Genomic DNA, 17,551 nt, shown 5'->3' with positions numbered 1-17,551 from the left:
ACGAGGCCCAGGCTGCAACAGGGGGCGTAGGGGTACTGCTGGGTTCTCGAGCGCGTAAGGCTCTCCGTCGGGCTTACCATCACACCGACAGGATCCTTATCGCAGAGTTCTCAGGCAACCCAGTAACAACAGTCATAGTTGTGTACTCGCCCACCAACGTGGCACCACCTGAGGAGGTGGAGAAGTTCTACGAGGACCTTTCAACAGCGGTTCAAGACGTCCCAGCGCACAACTTTCTGGCAATCCTGGGGGACTTCAACGCAAGGCTCGGACCAGAGGACGCGCCCTTCCCATATCATGACTCTACCAACCGCATTGGTGCACACCTTGCCTCCCTCCTCATGGAACACCAGCTACTGGCAGCGAACACTATATTCAGGAAAAGATCAGGCAAGAGATGGACGTTCCAAGACCGAGCCTCAGGTATGCTACGACAACTGGATTATATACTAGTGAGGCAAAAGTGGAGGAATTCCATCCTGAATGCTGAGTCATACAGCACGTTCAGCTCTGTGGGCTCTGACCACCGCGTGGTCTCCATGAGGGTGCGACTGAGCCTCAGGGTCCCCAAGCCAAGCCCTAAAATCCGCTATAACTGGAAGGCATTCTCATCAGACCCTGGCCTGCAAGCCAGGTACACAGAGGAGGTCACAAGGCGCTTTCAGCTGCTGGATGAGGGTGAGGAGCCCAACAATGAATACAGGCGCTTCGTTGTCGCAAATGAGGAGGCAACCAGGCTGTGTGTGCCCGTTCTGGATAAATCCAGAACCACCCTGCAGTCCAGGCACCCGGAGGTCGTGGCAGCACGAGGAAGGGTGGAGGAAGCACGGCTTGGCTTTGCGCGAGAGCCAACTGCGGAGAGACGTGGGCGACTGAATGAAGCCAAACAGCTTCTATTCAGAACCTACAATAAGATCAAAGGGGAGGAACTCATGGAGAGGGTGCATAGTCCAGGAAGCGCAAGGTGAGAGGCAGTACGGTGAGGCCTGGAAGGTCATTAACGAAATGACTGGACGGAAGAGGACCAAGGAGGGACAGGTGGAGGGGCTCAGCCCTGAGGAAAGGGTGAACACCTGGTTCAACCATTTCCAAAGGTTGCTGGGAACAACAGTTGAGGGAGAGGAGGAAGACATACCACCATTACTCCAGAACCTCGACATCAATGATGACCCCTTCACGGTCAGTGAGTTAGCCAGGGCGAAAGCCACACTGAGAGTGGGCAAAAGTGCTGGGCCGGACGGCATATCTCCAGAGGTGGTAAAGAACTGCGGGTTTGACAACGTCATCCTACAGTTCTGTAACCTCGCCTTGCTAAACAGCAAACAGCCTGACATTTGGTCTCTGTCCAACATCATCCCTGTGCCTAAGGCTGGGGACCTCTCGAAGCCAGACAACTACCGAGGCATCAGCCTGACATGCATCACCGCAAAGGTCTACAACCGTATGATCCTGAACCGGATAAGGCATGCCATCGACCCTCATTTGAGGGAGAACCAAAACGGTTTTCGAGAAGGGAGAACTACCGTGGCCGAGATCTTGGCCCTAAGGAGAATCATTGAGGAGGTCAAAAGGAACAACCTGACTGCCGTGTTGTGTTTTATCGACTTCAAGAAAGCATTTGACTCGATACACAGAGGAACGATGATGAAGATCCTTAAGGCCTACGGTGTCCCTCCCAACTTACTCCGGGCAATAGAAACCATGTACGCAGGAACAAGGGCCAAGGTGTTGACTCCAGATGGCAACAGTGAGGAGTTTAACATCGTGGCTGGAGTACTGCAAGGAGACACCCTAGCCCCCTTCCTCTTCGTCATAGTCCTGGACTACGCGTTGAGGAAGGCCATCAATGGACGAGAGCAGGACCTTGGCCTCACCATAACACCAAGGAGGTCGAGGCGACACCCAACAGTAGTCCTGACAGACTTGGACTACGCGGACGACATCAGCCTGCTCTCTGACCACGTGGAACAAGCGCAGGAGCTCCTGACCAGAGTGGAGTCTGCCTATTCTCTGTCTTTCTCTCTCTCTGTCTATCTCTTTCGTTACCATTGTCGCAATATTGCTTGCTCTGGGTGGATCTTTGTTGGTTGTAAAGTGTCTTGAGACAACTTGTTGTGATTTGACACTATAATAAAATTGAATTGAATTGAATTGAGTCAGAATGTGCCAAGGTTGGCCTCCGGCTGAATGCCAAGAAAACTCAAGTTATCACTTATAACATCCCATCAGAGCATCCACCTCTAACAACAACAGAAGGCACTGCTTTGAAGGAAGTCAATGACTTCAAGTACCTGGGCTCATGGGTCAACTCCACCGAACAAGACCTGAAAGTGAGGAAGGCCCTTGCATGGAGGGCCCTAAACGGCATGGCCAGCGTATGGAACTCCAACCTCCCCTGTCAAACCAAACTAAGCTTCTTCTACGCAACGGTATAGAGTCCGTTCTCCTATATGGCAGTGAATGCTGGACCTTGAAGCCAACCCTGCAGAAGTCTCTCGATGGGTGCTACACCAGAATGTTGCGGGCAGTACTCAACATCAATAAGAGCACACATGTTACAAACACAACTCTGTATGATGGAATGCCAAGGGTGACCCAGAAAATAGCAGCCAGGATAATGAGACTAGCAGGACACTGCCAAAGACACCAAGAGCTGCCAGCCAGTAAACTAGTGCTGTGGGAACCAACACACGGGCACCGGTCACGAGGACGTCCAACGCTAACATACGTGGATGTACTCAAGAACGACGCAGGAGCGCAAAGTACCAACGAACTGGCCAGATGTATGGAGAACCGGGATGACTGGAAACGACGATGGAGGGCTCGTCTGAGGACGACCTAAAGAGAGCTACGAATCGCAGCGAGTGGTGAGTTTGTGGATCGCCTATGTTTTTTGCTTAGTATGACATGTCCAGAATGGGATGCTAGGGTTCATGTGGTGTGGGAATACCCAGGGCTCTCTGCATGTGGCCATGTGTAGAATTGTGTACTGCTGAGGAGTAAGATCATAACTGTCATCCAGGGACTTGCAGAGAATATTGGGGAGACAGGCTGAAATTCCCTAAAAGGGCACATTTGGCTTTAAAAAAATATATAAATAGCAGATTGTGATGCATTGAGAGCTTCATTTAGGCTAGATCTGCTGTTTTCGGGGGACGACCATGCACTCACTGGAGACGCGGCGTACAAAATGGATTTCTACTCAGAGGACGAATTATATAAAATGCTGCATTTAGTTCAAGTTCAGGAGAGTTCGGGAAAAGGCAATTCTCCTGAATGCGTATGGCATGGAAAGAAGTGGCATTTGCATTTCTTTCACCATAGCAAATGCTGCATTCATGATCTGGAGAGGGCACTTTCTTTTTACAGACGGGTTAAAGGTCAGGGACTGAACTGAAGCCCCCTTTGATGTCTATGTAATGCATGCAATGCATGTGCCTGCTGTCATCATCTCTCTCTATCTTTCTGTGTGTGTGTGTGTGTGTGTGTGTGTATAAGCCTCCAGGCAGAGATCAAGTACTATTGGATGTTAGTTCATGATGGGCTCAGCGGAGCAAACAGACAAATCTGCAATGTTGGACAACAAAACATGAGGAGGAGGCTTGTACACACACGCACACGCACACGCACACACACACACACACACACACACACACACACACACACACACACACACACACACACACACACACACACACACAATTGGCGGTCGGGATTCGGATCCGGCCGGCCATGTTGTTGATATATAGAAAATAAAGTGTAAATATGAATAAAAATTATCCGACTAATCTGTCTCTCTGTGTATTTCCTGGTTAACCAGGCTGCCTGCTGTGTGGATTAACAACGCACTGCAAGCAGCAGCACTGCTTGTTGTTGCAAGCTTGCAATGCGCTGCAAGCAGCAGGGTAACCAGACAACTCACCCTTTTTCCACCTCCAAGTGAGTTGTCTGGACATCTTACCCAGGGCTCGACGCTTAGCATTTTTCCAAGTAGCACGTGTGCGCCTAAGTTGAAAAATCTAGTAGCACACAAATTATTTTAGGAGCACGATGAAAAGTTATCAAATAATGTGTTTTTGAGGGGCGCTAGCCCCTCCTATATACAGCTTTAGTCCCCACACGTCTCAATATTTGCCATTGACAATGAACGGAGAAATTAGGTCAAAATTCTGCTAAATATGACGTAAATTAAACATGATGTATGATGATAAGAGTGCCCCTCACTTCACACAGGTGTGATTTTTCTTTAATAAAGTGATATGAGGTAGGGGCAGGCAATATGACAAAATATTAGATCACAATATCTTTTCAGAAATGATCACAATATTGATATTCATCTGGATATCATATTTCTTTTAATATAATCTATATAATCAATTTGTTTTTATACTGATAGACGATTAGTTTGGTATGCAGATAGATAGATAGTCAATTCATTTTTTTAATGGATGGACAGACAGACTATCCGTTTTTATCTTGCTGTTCTATCATGTGAGTGTGACATTTAGTGCAGAGGCTACTCGATGGTGAATTAGTATTGTAACATTCTCCTTGGCTTTGACTGCTTCAGTTCAGACAGAACATCGGACATAAGGCTACACCTCGGCGTGGTGGAAGGAGACGGTGGGGGGATCTTTGCCTTTTTACGTTGCTCGTTATGCAGGCCAGTGAGGCCACTGACTAGCTCTGGTCCATAGCTCTAGTCCAGGGGTGCCCATTATGTCGATCGCGGTCGACCAGTCGATCGCAAGCGCTACGCAGGTAGACCGCTTGGCCCTGACATGAAAAAAAAAACAAAAAACAATCCTCGCCTCGGGCAGGCGGCGGCACGGCGGTGGCTTTAAAACCCCCCACAATGCAGTGCCTTGTTTTCAAGTGTGGGGAACGTCGGGTCTGTTCTGTTGTTAAACAAACAAATTAAAAGGATATCTATCCATCATTGTTCATATAGCAAGATGCGCGCGGCAAAGAAGCCTAAAACATATCACTTCCATGCAGAGTGTGAGAGTGGGAAGAAGATTATTTTTTCACGATGTCACATTCCAAGTCCAACTGTGTTTGCCTTACTCGAGCCCATCGCTACATTCATGTGCTTCCCATTCAGAAGCTGATGTTGATTCTATTGCCTCGAAAATAGCAACACTTTTTAACATGAACTCTTCTGCGTTGGAGAATGAGATCATGGCACTGCAGGCTGACATACAGTTAAAGTTGTGCGCCCGCGATGGAGAGTTTTGGAACTTACTCGTGAAGGAAAAGTATCCAAACATCAGGACTTGTGCAGCCTCGCTCACAGCGTTATTTGGCTCCACATATTTATGTGAATCAGCATTTTCCCACATGAAGATAATTAAGTCCAAATATCGTTCCACGTTGACGGACGATCATTTGGAGCCCTGTTTAAGACTAGCTGTCAGCAGTGACTGTCCGGATTACGCAGCACTGACGGACTCCATTCAGTGCAAGGCTGCAAGCAGTCATCTGATTAAAGGGATAGTTCAGATTTTTTTAACTTAAATTGTATGAAATACTTTCCATTAATATAGTGGTTGCAACTTTAGGCCTATTAATTGATTGCCAGAGTCCTGTGGTAGGAGTTCTGCTCTGGTTGAGTTGAGTGCATTATTCCTTCATGTGATTGTGTATGCTTTTTATGTGTGATACTTTTAATATTTGTAACATTTTATGAGCAATATGTTATTACAAATTGAAATTGATTGACGTTATTACAAAGAGTAACTTTAACAAAATAAAGATGGTAAATAAATAGAATTGATTGATTGAAACAGTCCTAATGCCTTAATGTTATTTATTTTGAGTATTTTAAGCAATGGGATAATATTGTTTTGGTTGGTAGATCACCTTGAGCTGGCAATTTTAAAAGTAAACCTCAAGTCAAAAAAGTGTGGGCACCCCTGCTCTAGTCTAATGCGTTGCATTTAGAGTTATGGACCTGAGCTAGCCACTGACTAATATATCCAGCCAGGTCGGTCATTCGTATTGCGCTGCGCACACGCTTTTAGCGAGGTGCTAAGCAAGGGTTGTTTTGGTATATCAATCAATCCGTCCACTCCATGTACGTCTTTACGTGCACGGCTGCACGCTGTTTCACCCACGTTTGGTTAAAAGTTATATCAAGTGATGTTTTAACATTACAAACTTTCTAAATAACTTTAGTATTCAACGTGTCGGGGTCCTAGCAACTCCTTCTGTCTTCTGTGCTACCAATACATGCTATCCTGCTGCGTTCGCTCCGCTGCTGAGTGCTGACAGGGAAGAGAACTGAGCAGCAACACAGGAAGGGGCGGGGCGGTGGGAGCAAAGGGACAGATCTTCAAATGAACACCGCATTGAGCCTCGACACATTGTTAGCTTGTAGCTCTGCTCTTTTTGGCGAACGACACCGCCGTTCAGAAATATAAATTTAGGTATAGAACCACGACTATAGAATGTGCGCTGTAGACAGAGACTTGTCTTTATCACGATTGAATGGTGAAATCCTGTAGTCGCACCTGTGCTACAAATTGAATTTTACAACTTGCACAGTGATATATTTAGTCGCAAATGCGAGTACCTAGTCGCACTGTCGAAAGTCCGGACAACTCACCAGACATCTCACCCCGGTGAGATGTCTTCACTTTTGGGGGTGAGCCGTCTTCACTTTCGCTAGTTTCACCGGATTTGTCTGTTAAATAAATACATAATTAGCGTGTGACTGTGCACGTCTGTAGGAACCAATAGTTAGAACCGAAATTTAATTATTGTAATGGGTACCCAAAGTACAGACAACTCACCCCGCCATGTCAGAAAGTGAAGACAACAGGGGCACGGTGGCACAGTTGGTAGTGCTGTCGCCTCACAGCTAGAAGGTCCTGGGTTCGATTCCCGCTCGTGGCACTGTGGGTGCTGGCGGCGTGTTTCCTCCTCCGCGTCAACAGTGCCCATACCCGAAGGCAGGGTTGGCAAAAGGGCCTTTCTGTGTGGAGTTTGCATGTTCTCCCCGTGTCCCCTAGGGTAGGTACCCTCACAAAAACATGCAGTAATCCTGGTCTCTAAACTGCCTCCCCCTGGCCAGCCGGGGCGCCTGATGGAGGGGAAAGGAACTGGTTGGAATAACGTGTTCCTTCCACGCGCTACGTCCAACCAGGGAAACTCCCCCCTGTCAGGTGTAAAGGAGCAACTTGGACACTCAGGCATGAAGGGAGCATGAGTTAAGTCCGTTGCTCTCCCCAGGTTGGCGGAGGGTGTGTAGAGCCCAGGATCACAGTAGATGATTGGCACAGGGGTGAAAAATGGGTTACAAAATCTATATATAAAAAAAGAAAAAGAAAGTGAAGACAACTCACCGGGGTTAGTTGTCCAGTATTCAGCAGCAGCCCCATATGTGACCTCAGTCCCTACGCTCATTCTGTAGGAGCTACAGAATGAGCGTAGGGACTGAGGTCACATATGGGGCGTATCTGGAAGAACCACTGAATAGAGGAGGACGGCGTTAGCCTAAGGTTAAACTCACCCACGGTGCATGTGATCCTCCATGACAACATGTAAACCATGGTTGGATTAATATAAATAGTTAGATTTATTAGCTGTTAAACAGTGATCAGTTGAGTATGAGTAAATAACTCGATCCATGCCCACGGACCATGGTAAATAGGCTACCAATAATATTGAATAGTCTGCCGCTGGCGCTGATTGTTTGATTGAATAGCCTACTTTAAGAGTTTGCAACTTTGCCCGGACAGTCCCAAAGTAGCCTACGCTGCCCGCTGTGTGGATTAAATACTGTGTTAAATACTGTCTCAAATCAATCATCAATGCTGGTAAGACTGCACGAGTGTTTTTGTGTGTCGTGTGTATGTGTGTGTTTGTTGTGTGCGTGCGCGGTGCACTGTTTTATACTATTTATTATGAATCAGCCTAGTAGATATAAAATGGTCCCCTTTCATGGTAATTTACAAGACACAGTGTGGCATAATGTATAAACTTAACAGTCAGACAAGGCAAGCTGTACATTATAACAATAACATGCTGTCAGTGTAATAATTAAAGTGCCTTCCTCAAAGAAAAATTAAGGGGGAGGGAAGTGTTGTTGTCGGGCCCGGGTCGGACGCATGTATTAATAATTAAGGTCAGGCTCGATTCGAGTCGGACACAAAGCTGTCGGTAACGGGCCCGGATCGGGGGTTGGGCTGGAACACACAGGCCTTAATTGATCCCACGAGGGACATGGAGTTGCTAAGGCAGAGCTACAGCAGTCACACTAAAGGCATAAAGAACAGATAATGAGAACACGACAAGTGAAAGCTATACAGAGACACCAGTACAAGCACTGGTCATTGGTCCATGGGGGATAGGAGCCGGAGGAAAGTACAGTGCCAGATTCCTATATTGGTCCTTCGACCTACGCCCATGCACGGAGGAGGTGGATGTTGCCTGTTTTCTCTCCTAATGGTACCAACATCAATACAGCATGGAATTGTTGACAAAATCTTATCCAATGATAACAAAATATATTTTGGGTCTGAGAGGCTAAATCTCATCAAATAGTGGTCCGTGGCTCAAATGCTGAATAAAAAAATCCCACCCGTCTGACGTAACATGTCAATTTACTCTCATACACTATGTTGAAAATTCTCCATTGATTGTCAATGGGAATTCTTTGTGTAGAACAAAAATCTACACTAATAGCTGAATATAGGAGGGGCTAACGTCCCTCAAAAGTGGACCATGATATGAAAAAGGTTGAAAACTCCACATTAACAGTCCAGTTCAGCACCTCAAAAAACCAGAACCCCACAGCCAAGTCTATGGACTATTAAAGTTTGCTTTAAGCACTGATGCCATGTGGCCGCCACAGTGGGCGGTCCTCACTTCACACACGTGTTACACAGCAAAATGAAGGAGACACTCAATTCACCGATATATATTGATGGACATGTAGCTGGTACACACTGTAAAGCCAATAAGCCATATCCATATGCCAAGAACAAGGAGAGGTGAAGAAATAATAATATGAGGATAAGGATAATGTGCCTGCAGAGGAAAATAATGCTGCCATCTCACAGCCGATGCAAAGCCCTGTAAGATCAAGATGAATGAACAGAATAACTGCCTCAATTTTCCGCTCACCAAAATGACATTACATTATTTGTGTGTGTGTGTGTGTGTGTGTGTGTGTGTGTGTGTGTGTGCGTACCTATGCGCGCAGGTTGGCGTCGACACACTCACTGTCAAAATGACACTCACTGTCCATTTCTGGTGATTTGATAAGAATTATTGGCTGTTTTGAAGAAGCATTAATAGGCTTCGCTGACAGCTCCATTACTGACAGGTCCATTACTGGCGTGTGAGGAACAATGTGCTTCTCTGTCACACATTGTCATGTAGCATGTGGTTGGTTAGCAGCGCTTATCGAAGGATGTGTCACCATGCCGGAGTGACAACTAAAATAAAATATATTGTCATTGTTCGTGTCTCTTGTCTATGTGGTTAGAGCTTTCAAATAACATATTAAAAAGAGAGTATAACAGTCTAGGAAAGGCTTTCACCCCATTCTGTCTGTATTAAGTGTGTTTGTGTTAAAAATAACCTGACAAATAAGCAAAGAATATATCTACAAGCTCACAATGCCTTGAAAAGCAATGCATTGTCAGCTTGAAGAGCTACTATTTTCGTATTTTGTTTGACTCTGTTCCACAGAAAATAAATACTGTGAAAATAGCAGATCTACAAGCTCACAACGCAGTTTGACATTTTTTGTCTCTTACGTTATCTGAAAATTTGTATTACTTTTGATACAGTAAAGGTGGTTGGACACTGGATGCGTTTTTCGGAAAACCGAAACCACCACTAAAAATCCGAAAAATCTGTGTGCAGTTATTTATTTATTTTAAGGTCTTAAAAGCCCTTAAATAGTAAATTTACTGTCATCTGGGGACCCCACCAAAAGCATGTATGTGTATGTGTATGTGTGTGTGTGTGTGTGTGTGTGTGTGTGGTTGAGAACCAGTGCAATACAGCAGACGTATATGAAGTACTGGGAAATTGTACTGAAGTACGTACGGCACTTGAGTAAATAGATACACTGACTGAGGTCAATCTTTTCTTAATGAAGCTACTTGTCGGCTCAATATGCACGGCAATATGATCATTAACCATACTCTTAAAACATCAATCAGGAAACTTGTTGTGTTGCACTGAGACCCATAATGAATGAATGTTAATTAATGCTCGAATTAAGCTCAGGCGGTGCAGGAATAATAAAACATTATCTCCCATTGGAACCGATTACCCAGACAGATGTCACCTAATGTAGAATTTCAGGCTGATCACAGCTCAATTAAATGTCACATCAGTAGAAGTCAATTCATACTCATACTAAAGCAGCCGCTTTCCAAAGTCTACCCACTGCTGTGCCACATAAAGTCGGGACGAAACCTTGTATGGCGTTGCTGTCACCGGGAAGAAACCTCTGGGAGAATTGGCGTTGTCTAACTTATGGTCCCGCGGAGAAGACTAGCGAGACAAAGATCTAATTAGGTAGTGGAGACGGGTGCGTGTGCACGCAGCACATATTGGAATGAGACTGACGGATGTGGTACTGATATTCAGAGAACTCAGTCCTAAATGGGTTAACCGGCCACGTAATTGGACTAACAGGACCAATGAGTGGTCTATAAGTGTATTGTCAGAATCAGCTTTGTTTGTGTCCGTTTACACTTTACAGGCTAAAACTGTGGTTTTCAATCCTTTTCATATCAAGGCCCATTATTTATTGGGCATTCGAGCCACTGACCAATATTTTGTTGTCGTTGGTTAAGAAGATTTTGTCCACAATTCCATGCTGTATTGATGTGGTACCATTAGGAGATATAACGGGCAACCGGCAAACGATCAAAATAACAATTCTTCTACATTCTCTAATTGTGTAGACTTCTTGTAAATGCAGATGTTTAACAATAATTGAATGCTTGAGAGTAAAACATTAAACCAAATGTCCCTGTATGGTTCCATTTGATTTTACGCTCCAGTTTATTGTATTTGTGTGTAGTCTCTCCTGAAGTGCCCTGGTATATATTTTGCTGGAGCACTCTTATCTGTCGCTGTCGTCCATGTCATTCCAAATCCTATACTGCTTTTGCTTATGACCACGACCCGCTTCTTGGCCAATGCGGAAGTGCCTTTGGCCTACAACTGTGAACTGTTGGGTTTTTATATTTTATGCGAGCGAGTCACTGTGTCGAACTTTGCAAAGTTCTGGCTGGAGCTGCTGTGCAGCTGGCTGCAGACAGACACTGAAATAATCTACCAAAACACTTTTAAACAGGTCAGTTAAATCTCTAACTTGGCTTTTAAAACGCTCTGCTGACTGTGGACAAATGCTGTTGTGGCCTTCCAGACTTTTTGCATTACGTGGTTGGTGTTGCTCTTGTCTTGTGGTCATGGTTGCGTGCATTGGCTCTTCCACGCTCTGCTTTCAGGAGACGAATGCATTCACCTTCGTGGTTCAGAACGGAGTTATCTATCAAATCTATCTATCTCAATAGGATATACGTCGCCCTCGGGGTCGCCATATTGTAACAGGAAAAATATATATTTCCCATTCAGGACTGAAGTATAAGTGCAAAGTTTATCGTGAAGCCCGACAGCCGGCAAAGTAAACACTCTTCACTATAGCACTCTTCTATTTGTCTCCGTCTCGTCGCCAAAGCCTCTGAAGATGTGACAAAAACCCCAAGGACTCCAATAAATTTGAGTATGTGATGAATGTTTGTCCAGACACTTTGTTTCAGTCTATTACTCTGTTACCCCCGAGCAGCCGCTTTCCAAAGTCTACCCACTGCTGTGCCACATAAAGTTGGGACAAAACCTCGTATGGCGTTGCTGTCACCGGGAAGAAACCTCGGGGAGAATTGGCGTTCTAACTTATGGTCCCGCGGAGAAGTGAGACACTTCTCGATGAAGCGGAGCGGACTAGCGAGACAAAGATCTAATTAGGTAGTGGAGACGGGCGCGTGTGCACGCAGCAAATATTGGAATGAGGCTGACGGATGTGGTACTGAGGCCGTGTGTAGCAGAATGATGTGGTACTGAGGCTGTACTGTGGAGCAGAATGATGTGGTACTGAGGCCGTACTGTGGAGCAGAATGATGTGGTACTGAGGCTGTACTGTCGAGCAGAATGATGTGGTACTGAGGCTGTACTGTGGAGCAGAATGATGTGGTACTGAGGCCATACTGTGTAGCATAAGGGTACATTCACAGCGAGGAGTTGCTTATCATCACTCTCGGCCCCACACACCTCTTAGTCGAGTTTTTTACTCCATTGCTCACTCTTTCTTTTGTAAATAAGTGCCCTATAGTCTTCAGGGGTTCCCAAAGTTTTTTGATATTCCAGTGGGGAGGAAGACGAGGCCATGCGCTGGCTCACAATGTCCTTGAAGTCCAGTGGGGAGGAAGACGAGGCCATGCGCTGGCTCACAATGTCCTTGAAGTCCAGTGGGGAGGAAGACGAGACCATGCGCTGGCTCACAATTGGAGTGCATAGTTTTTAACAACTTTTTTTTTGCTGAATGCACGTTTGCCTCCAACTTTAATTGGAGCTCGTTGTTGTTGGGCAAGAAGTTGTTGGCAGGGGCGGTATTGCAGTCGCTGTACCACACTGTTGTGACGACAAGAGAGACGAGCCAGAAGGCAAAGCTCTGTGTGGGTCATGACCGAAAGAATAAGGTCGCGAATACAAGCGGCTGAAATGAGTTTTCTCCGACGGGCAGCTGCCATCTCCCTTAGAGATAGGGTGAGAAGTTCAGTCATGTGAGAGAGACTGAGTAGAGTCGCTGCTTCTTCGCCTGGAAAGAAGACAGCTTAGGTGGTTCTGGCATCTGGTTAGGATTAGGGATGTGAAAAAAGGTAGAAAATTGAGTCGATTTTCAACTCATGCTCACCGCGACTCAAAGTAATATTTTTTACCATACTGTAACTGTACCGTACCATACTGTACTGTAGCAGACTGTACTGTACCAGACTGTACTGTGCTGTACAATACTGTGCCGTACTGTACTGTTCCATACTGTGCCGTACTGTACCATACTGTGCTGTACTGTAGCAGACTGTACTGTATCGTACTGTAAACTGTATTGTCCGTTCTGTCATACACTCTAGAGTAGAGACTGCGCGCCCTCCGTGCAGGGGAAGAGTGTCCCTATATCGGATGTTAAGAGAAACCTCCTAAGAGAGAATTGCTACATAAAGTCTAATTGTGCATGTTCCTAAACTGTGAATACGAGCAGGTATAGTATAGTAGGTATCTTTTCATATAGTATTCACACTGTTACTCACTTAGGTAGTTAAGCAGGCACCTCACTTGTATTTTTATTTGACGTTAGGTATAAGAGTAGTCAGTCAGCTTATACCAGACAGATTTGGGAGGGGTTTACTTTACGATACAGTGTTAGGATATTGTTTGTTTTTCTGGTTTAGGTCTTGCCCAGCCCTGCTCACCTTGTTCATAATTTGCTGTTTTCACCCTGTAGCCTATGCCAAGAAAGAGTAAATATTAAACAACTTTTGGCATTTACCACCTTGCCTTATTCCACCAAAACCACCATAGGCTCGGTGAGCCATTACAGTGTGTGTAAATTAAAACATTTCAGATGACTAAAATATGACTAAATTAAATCAAAATCAACACCGGTGGCATGAAGGGGTTTCTCCAACAGTGATGCAAGCTGCAGCAAACTATGCATGTCTGCAACATGCACTCATCTAGGGCAGGGATTTTCTAATCTGCATTTGAGCCACAGACCACCATTTGATGACAATAATTAGCCTCTCAGATCCAAAACTAAAGAATATTTTGTTGTCGTTGGATAAGATTTTGCTGATGTTGGTACCATCAGGAGAGATAACAGGCAAACGTTGATCAAAATAACAATTCTGCCATTCTGCAATTGTGCAGACTTCTTGTAAATTAAGTAATGCAGATGTTTTTTTTTAATATATTTTTTATCCCACGATTTTGTAACCTATTTTTCACCCCTGTGTCAATCATCTAATTCTAATGTGATCCTGGGCTCTACACACCCTCCACCAACCTAGTCCCCATACTGTATATGGGGGACAAGGGGAGAGCAACGGACTTGAACTCATGCTTCCTTCATGCCTGAGTGTCCAAGTTGCTCCTTTATACCTGACAGGGGGGAGTTTCCCTGGTTGGACGTAGCGCGTGGAAGGAACACGTTATTCCAACCAGTTCCTTTCCCCTCCATCAGGCGCCCAGGCTGGCCAGGGGGAGGCAGTTTAGTGACCAGGATTACTGCAAGTTTTTTGTGAGGGTACCTACCCTAGGGGACACGGGGAGAACATGCAAACTCCACACAGAAAGGCCCTTTCGCCAACCCCGCCTTCAGGTATGGGCACTGATGACGCAGAGGAGGAAACACGCCGCCAGCACCCACAGCGTCCCGAGCGGGAATCGAACCCAGGACCTTCTAGCTGTGAGGCGACAGCACTACCAACTGTGCCACCGTGCCCACTGCAGATGTTTAACAGTAATGTAAGCAAAGCAAAGTTACTACGTTTACCCAGGGTAACTGGACTAACCTCAAGTACTTGTTTACAGCCGGAAATAGAACATTTCATGGTAGGGGTTCAATGACTTGCTCAAGGCCCGGTCCGGGGATACGAACTAGCGACCTTCCGATATCAAGGATATCCGCAAACCGTTCGACCAACGCTGCCCCATGTAACACTTGAGTGTAAAATTAAACCAAATGGACCATTTTACACTCAATCACTCTCTATCATTTAGCTGGGGAACACCTGGTGGCTCTAGGGAAAACACATTAACCTCCTGCGCACATAAAAGCTACTTGTCTACTTGAGTCTCCCCCCCCCACCCCCTCCAGCACACCTCTCAACAGGATATGAAAGATGAGCAGATGATACATCAGAGAGACCCAATCCCACAGAAGACACAATGGCGGTTTGGCGGCCGATGGCTATCGGGGTGTGATCTGCGGCGCACCATTCATGATGCATCGGCAGCCTTATTTTAGCACAAGAAGCCATTTGGAGCTTGTGTGTGTGTGCTCTGGCCTTTATCGCTCACACAAATAACCAGCGACACAGACACACACACACACACACACACACACACACACACACACACACACACACACACACACACACACACACACACACACACACACACACACACACACACACACACACACACACACACACACACACACACACACACACACACACACACACACACACACACACACACACACACACACACACACACACACACACACGACAGGTACTGTAGCATCACTGCCCATTGTCCACAGCTCCCAAGGAGAGGAACAAAAACTAAAACACAACAATAATCATTGTTGCACTTGCACCACTCAAAAAAAAGTGAAAGTATAAGTTCTGGGTTACCAGAACTCAGGTTAGTTAGTACTACCTTGCGAGCATGGCCCAAATTAGGTTCTGAGAACCTTATCTAAAACCGAGCTGCAGAACATCGCCTGTCGGGTGTAAAGCTCCTATGTTCACTTTTCAGGATTCAAATCATAAAATAGCTAATCTACAAGCTCAAAACCGAGCTTGTGGATCTGCTACTTTTAATGCTTGTGTGTGACACCATAGTATGATCAACTAGGGCGTTCATTTACAAAGAAAAAACCCACAAAAAGTTTGAACACAGATAAGAAATCCAAAAGCTAGTTCCTGAAGCCAAAATAAGAGCCATTAGTTTGTTGCATATATAGAGACATCAAGGATTGATTTACTGCAAAAACATTATTGTCCTACGTACTTTTACAGCTACTAACACCTCTAATATTGAACCGATTCCACAGACAATCAATTCACATGAAACTCTTCAGCCATAAATGTCTGGGCTTTATTTACGTCTTAATTACAGGTCTGCTCCGTGGCTGCATAGCAATAATAATTGATTATGTACGCCGGCGCCCACCTATCATCCAGTGCCGGTTCACAGTCATCATCAGTGTTAGTTCATCCATTTGTACGCTCTCAGAATTACGGGTGCATATCTTTGGTCTGACGGACTAACAGTCCGACACTACTTTGGTCCGAGATCCTACCCAAAAACGTAACCGGCCACACATGTGTCTTAACCGGCCACACATGTGTCTTAACCGGCCACGCATGTGTATTAACGAGCCGCTCATGTGTCTTAACCAGCCACACACGTCAGAGCCATAGAGACACACGGGGACTACAAATGAGACAGCGGCCCCACTTCTGGTCCGTTTCAACGGTGTACTGCAGGCCAGCCTGCAGTACAAATTTAGCCTTTGTACCAGGCTTTCATTTTTGTTGGTGCAAAAATTTAAAGCCTGGAGGAATGCATTGGCCGCTCTGGTCTAAAAGTGGGAGTCAACCCTTCCGGGTGGGCGTCGCTCCAAATGATGTGACGTAGCGCTGCACTAGGGGGGAGAGGAGGGGCCGGGGGTGACGGACAGATCGATGAGATCCAATCAGGGCGTGCGCAAATCTCAGCCGCGACCCGTCCCTCTAGACCAGAAACCTAACACGTTAGCTCAGGCTAATTGAAATGTAACTGTAGTTAGCCTACTTTTAAAATGATACCAAATGAACTGAAGACTATATTGATTTGAATAAAAATATGTTTCCAAATGAGCGCCGACTTTGAAGAGTGGAATTCTCAATAATACATCCCGATCCCGACTGACTGTTTATTCATGTCTATATTTTGAACATGTCACAGGCTTACTAATATGATTACCTACCTCGGAGCTCCGACGGTGTGTTTTACCGTTGTCAACTTGTTAAAATTAACTTGGCTGATTAGTTAACCCAGCTAAATGTAGGAGTGACCTATCCTGACATTTTCAACTACCCAGTGAATTCCCCAGATGAGTATTAATAATTACACTTGCAAGCCTGTTTGGATAATTTTCCACAAATACATAGCATATACTGAAAAACGAAATACAACAAATATATTTGGGTATTGAAAACCTCAAGGGATGCGACCGTGACGTATATACCGTGTGACCACTTTGACTTGAGATTTACAATGCTAGCACTTTTTACAAACTGATGGAGTATATTATAGTACATTGTGGGTTGTATATTGAGATGGCAGGTATGTGACATTGAAAAGGACAAATCAAATATATGGGACACAAAAAAAAAATCGCTACAGCCTTAGTAATGAACCAGTGACCTATTGCCTCTCATAGGGATTGCATTGGCAGCTGCAGTACACCAAAACGGAACAGAAGTGGGGCCGCTGTCTCATTGGGGGCGTGAAATTTGTAGTCCCTGTGTGTCTCTATGGGTGAGTCTTAACTGGCCACGCATGTGTCTTAAAGGAGCATTCAGTGATTTGGGTGATTTGGAAAACCCTGCGGTCTGCCCCGATAAGACAATGTGCACATGCACGCACTACAGTGGGGGAGACAGGCCAACAGCACACACATCAAGGACCGCCCCCGCTCGATCATGATTGGCCGGAAGGCCCCTCTCTGGCTGGGCCACCTACAGTAGCC

This window comes from Protomyctophum bolini (genome assembly GCF_963924005.1).
Source record: "Protomyctophum bolini genome assembly, chromosome: 19".
Lineage (NCBI taxonomy): Eukaryota > Metazoa > Chordata > Actinopteri > Myctophiformes > Myctophidae > Protomyctophum > Protomyctophum bolini.
This window is presented reverse-complemented; position numbering follows the sequence as displayed.